The sequence below is a fragment of the Canis lupus genome, chromosome 3, assembly GCF_048164855.1.
Source record: "Canis lupus baileyi chromosome 3, mCanLup2.hap1, whole genome shotgun sequence".
Taxonomy (NCBI): Eukaryota; Metazoa; Chordata; class Mammalia; order Carnivora; family Canidae; genus Canis; species Canis lupus.
Genome location: NC_132840.1, coordinates 30,388,090 through 30,393,728, shown reverse-complemented (window position 1 = coordinate 30,393,728; position 5,639 = coordinate 30,388,090).

The following is a 5,639-nucleotide window of genomic DNA, read 5'->3' as shown; positions in this document are numbered from 1 at the left end:
AAAGCTGCTACACCTCTTAGCCTCGGGGTCCAAGTCCCTGCTCCGCTGTGTTGGGTATACTTGGACCCAAGCTCAAGCTTGTAAATAAACCCTCGTGTGTTTGCATCGGTGTCGGCTCCTTGGTGGTTTCTCAGATTCGCAATCTTGGGCACAACAATATCAACATGTGAATGTGTGTTCTTTTTAAAGATCTTATTTATTTATTTGAGACAGAGAGACAAAGATAGTGACAGAGATAATGAGAGACAGCATGAGTAGGGAGGAGAGAGAGAAGCAGGCTGCCCACTGAGCTGGGAGCCTGATGTGGGGCTCAGTCCCAGGACCTTGGGATCATGACCTGAGCAAAAGGCAGATGCTTAACTGACTGAGACACTCAGGTGCCTTGGCTGTATTTTGAAGGATTTATTGTATCTACTTGTGGACCAGTTGCAAGGACCCAAGAGAAGGTGTCCTCCAAGAAGATATAGATTGTGGGCAACAGATTTGCTTTGAGGTCATGCTGCCTTCAGTGCACTGAGAGGAAGGACCCACCTCCAAGATTATGCTCCTGAAGACTGCCTTTAAATGATTCTAGGACCTGGCTGTTGTCTTCGGCATTTGTCCTGCCACCTGCTCCACTTCCACCTGCCTCAGTCTCTGCCCCAATCCTTTTTTTTTAAGTTTTATTTTATTTTATTTATGACAGGCACACAGTGAGAGAGAGAGAGAGAGAGAGAGAGACAGAGACACAGGCAGAGGGAGAAGCAGGCTCCATGCACTGGGAGCCCGACGTGGGATTCGATCCTGGGTCTCCAGGATCGCGCCCTGGGCCAAAGGCAGGCGCTAAACCGCTGCGCCACCCAGGGATCCCTCTGCCCCAATCCTATTCACGTGCACACTGCCCCCTGAAAGCTCCCACATTGAGCAGCAACTCCAGACTCAGATAGCTGGAAGCTACACCTCATCCAATCCCATGATGCTGTGAAGCTTGCAGGTTGGGGTGAGTGTGGAGACTGGGCTTCTCCAGATGGGGCTGGGGATAGGCTTGGGGAAGGGCAGTTGGAGAAAGTTCTCCAGGGGAAAGATTTGGGAGATTGGGGTCTTGATTCTGCATCTGCCACTTCCTAGTAACTGGGGAATCTTCAACTGGTCCTTGATTTCCTTATTTGGGGAAGAAGTCCTAGACACCTTGGTCCAACTGCTCAGGGTTTCTTTCTTTTTTTTTTTTTTTAATTTTTATTTATTTATGATAGTCACAGAGAGAGAGAGAGAGAGAGAGAGAGAGAGAGAGGCAGAGGGAGAAGCAGGCTCCATGCACCGGGAGCCCAACGTGAGATTCGATCCCGGGTCTCCAGGATCGCGCCCTGGGCCAAAGGCAGGCGCCAAACCGCTGCGCCACCCAGGGATCCCTGCTCAGGGTTTCTATGAAAACAAAGGGTTTGGAAGTAGATCCCTATGACCCTACACACACAGGGATTACTCAGCCTGGATGGAGGTTAGGATGGATGCTTTGGTCACTCTCTGGCTGATCAGATCCAAGACTGCCAGCAACGCTATTGGAAAGAATCCCAGGCAGTTCCAATAAATTCCAAGGCTGAGAGTGCTGTAAACCTCAAAGCCTCAGACAGCCACATGGAGGCTGTTATTTAATACCCTATAAGTGGCAAGGGGCTCTATCTACAAAAGGCCTGGGAGTTGGTGGAACTGGGGGAGAGAAGATACACAGAAGAGTAAAAACCTGGCCCCAGAGACCCATATGGGGCTGAACAGTGGCCCCCTAAAAAGACGTGTCTGCCTCCTAACTCCAAAAACCCATGAGTGATCTTATTTGGAAAAAAGTCTCTGAGGTGTAATTAGGGTAAGGATCTTGAGATCCTCTTGGATCATATGGGTGGGCACTAAATTCACTGTGGTAAGGGTTGAATCAGTTCCCTTCCAAATGATATGCTTAAGTCCTAACCCTCAGGACCTCACACTGAGAGCCAGTGTAGAAAAACTGTCTCTACAGAGGTTATTAAGTTAAAGTGGGATGATTAGAGTAGGTCCTAATCCAATATGGCTGGTGTCCTTATACAAAGAGGACTTATGGACATGGCGGCAGGCTGGTGCACAAAGGGAAGATGATGGGAAAACACAGGGAGAAGATGAAGAAAATAGCTGGATGACTGGCGTGAAGTGTCTACAAGCACAGGGATGCTGAGGATTGCCAGCAGAGATGGGAGGAGACAGGAAGGAGCCTCTCCTAGAACCTCCAGGGCCAGAACCACCCTGCTGACCTCCAGACTGTGAAAGAATCCATTTCTGTTGTTCTCAACCCTGCAGTTTGTTGGGTGCCCCCAGGACATTAGCATAGGACCTTTCTCTAAACAGAGACTCATGGGGGCTAGTAGATGAGGAGCTGGAGCTCAGCAGCTCTGCCACCTACAGAGCCATGGATTCCAGAGTACCTTTCTCACTTCTTATTCTTTCTGAGCTTCACTTCCTTTCTTAAAGTGGGTTGCTGATGGGAGCCTGTATCAGTGTCCTGGTGCTGCCACAACAACTCATCACAAGCTGGGGGACTTAGGATCACAGAATCTATTCCCCCACAGCTCTGGAGGCCAGAGGTCCAAAATACAGGTGCGGGCAGGGCTGGCTCCTCCAGGCTCTCAAGAGGAAGTCTCCTCTAGGCCCCTCCTAGCTTCTGGTGGTTGCTGGCAGTCCTTGACGTTCCTTGGCTTGCAGCCCTGTCACCCCAATCTCTGCCCTCATCTTCACATGGCTGTCTTTACCCTGTGTGTCTCTGGTTTTTCTTCTAAAAATGCCAGTCATATTGGGGTAGGCCCACCCCTGAGGACCTCATCCTAACTTGAGGATATCCGCAAAGACCCCATTTCCAAATCAGGCCATATTCACAGGTATTGAGGAGTGGGATATTAATATATTTTTCTGGAGGACAGAGTTTTACCCCAGCAGAACCCCTCATGGGGCTGTTCAGAAGGTTTAGGATATAATGTAGGCAGAGCACACAGCATGTAGCGACCCATGGGCTCTAGCCATCCTGCTGCCTCCAGGCCTGGCTCACTGGACACAGCTCCCTCCCTGAAGCCCCAGCCTGGGGGAGCCATGTGGGCTCAGCTGAGGCAAGAGCAGAGCAGAGGAAAGCTGGGTGCCCCCTCCCTGGTGCCCCCTCCTTGCTGCTGCCCTCAGAGTACCAGGACCCTTCCAGGCTCTTCTCTCCTTTTCCTGTCATTTCCCTTCCTTCTCTCTGTACCCAGCACTTCAAGAGTTCTCAGCTTGTTTCTGGCCTGACCATTGAGCTCCAGCTTATGCCTGGAGACTCATTGGCTTGTGATATGTTCATAGACCTGGTCTTCTGGTTGCTCCTCTCTGCAACCCCGAGTGGCAGGTGTTCTGAGTCCTGCCTCTACAGAAGGTTGGGGATGTGCCCTGTGCATTTGGGGAGATTGGTGGGATTGGAGTGTGAATGCAGCTTTGCTTCCTGGGGCATCTGGACTCTGAGACTCTGGTCACACTTTGGAATGCAGAGCACCGTGGGTTAAATCTGTGTGCAGAGGCTATGTGAGGCCTAGAGTCCTTGTTTTCCTTAATGCCAGCCCAGGGCGCTGAGCGACCTTTGAGTCAGAAGTGCAGGATGAATATTGTTTCTTGGAACTGCAGCCTCCTCTGGCCGCCCTCCTCCCTCACCTGGGAGCTTGGGGAGGCTGCTCCGGCCTTGATTCATTTGGGGAAGGAAGGCGGTCTGCAGAGAAAGGGCTCTGGCAGGGGCAGTGGATCAGGTGCCCCTGTGAATGTGAGCATGTCTTCCTGCGGAGACAGCACGCTTTCATAAATCCTCAAGGTGGCCTGTGCCCCTCAGAGTGGTTAAGAACCACAGGCTGAGGAGAAATCCTTATTTTTATCTCGTGTGAGATAATCAGGGAATGTTGACATGTCCTTAGTATCATTGATATAGGTCCGTAGAAAATTAGTTATTTTCTATTTTGTGTGTGTGCATTCAGACCTCATCCCTGTTATCTCCTTATTGTTTGTGGGAGCAGCTCCGATGGGCCGTGTGGAGGCGGTACCAGAAAGGGCCAAGTGGTGAGTTGCCTTGGGAGCCTGGTTTGAGTCCTGGCATGGCCTGGTCTTGGCCAGCTCATGTTCTCACTGGCCTCATCAGGATGGACAGTGTGTCAGTAAGAGACAGGAGACCAGGCAGGAGGGGACCGCAGACCCCAAGACCAGGGGCCAGCCTCAAGCCCCGGCTCTGCTCCTTGCCAGCTGGGGCACTGCATTCACTTCTCAGGTGTCTGTAACAGAGCCCCGCAGACTGAGGGGGGGCTCTTATCACAGCAGGAATCTCTTCTGTCACAGTCTGGGGGCCAGATGTTGGGGACCAAGGTGTCTGCAGGGCTGCACTCCCTCAGAAACCTACTGAGGAGGGTCCCTCCTATCCTCTTCCAGCTTCCGGTGCTTTGCCTGCTGGAGACTTCAGAGTTCTTGGGCTTCCAGATGCATCCCACAGTCCTCCGCGGTCACATGGCCCTCTCCCTATGCCTCTCCACTTGCATCTGGCCTTCCTGTAAGGACAGCAGTCCTGCTGGACTCAGGCCTCCTACTCCAGTATGACTCCATCTTACCTCATTACATCTGCTATGGCCCCATTTCCACCTGAGGTCCCATTCTGAGGCCCTGGGGGTTAGGATTCTAACTTATTTTTTTTTTTTTTTTTTTTGTGGGGTGGGACAGACAGTCCTACCTGTGCAGTCACTGTGGGCAAATTACCCCCCTTCTTTGGGCTCCCATTTCCTCCTGTATAAATGGGGTTCCTGGCAGTACTCACTCCAAGGATTGTTTTAGGAATGAGAGTAGATGGATGTGCATCTTATGTAGTGAGTGCTGTACAGGGGTCGCCTGTCGTCAGCCACTCCAAACCTGCAGTCTGGTGACACCCGGGATCAAGGGCAGTAGCACGAGGAACATGGGGCTGCTGCGCAAGTTGTGTTTCAAGCTGCTTAATGGAAACTTCCACCTGCCGTGAAGGAGACACAGCCACGTGGATGCAAGGTGGGAACTCAGCTGTCGCGCTGAGCAGAGGCTCGGCTTATCCATCACATACCTTTGATGAGCAAAACACAAGGAAACCTGCTAATCCTTTAAATACATGTGATTTTTCTTTTTTTTCTTTTCTTTTCTTTTCTTTTCTTTTCTTTTCTTTTCTTTTCTTTCTTTTCTTTTTCTTTTTCTTTTCTTTTCTTTTCTTTTTCTTGGTGGATTATGTTCCAGTACCTGGAGTCCGTGGAGGAGAATGAAGTCTGCAAGCTCCTGAGTGGTGAAAGGGCTGACAATCCCTCCCCCAAAGCCCCTTGCTGGCTACAAATCTAGAGATTCTGAAAACTACCTGGCCGGGGCGTGGGCACACATCCTCCAAGGAGAGTGGGGCTGGCTGCCGTCCTTGCTGCACTCAGGGTTTGACAGTCTCAGAGATGAATTGGGTCTAGTCGGCTCTCAGATTCCACCGAGAACAGGACACATCAAGGTGTCCTTGTGAAGAACGCCCAAGAAGCGCCTGTGGATTTGTTTATTCTACAGATAACAAAGGACAAAGAGATTTCTGTTTCTTTTAGGGCATCCAAATGTGCTAGCAAAAGATATTAAAGTTCCCTTTTATCTCCAAT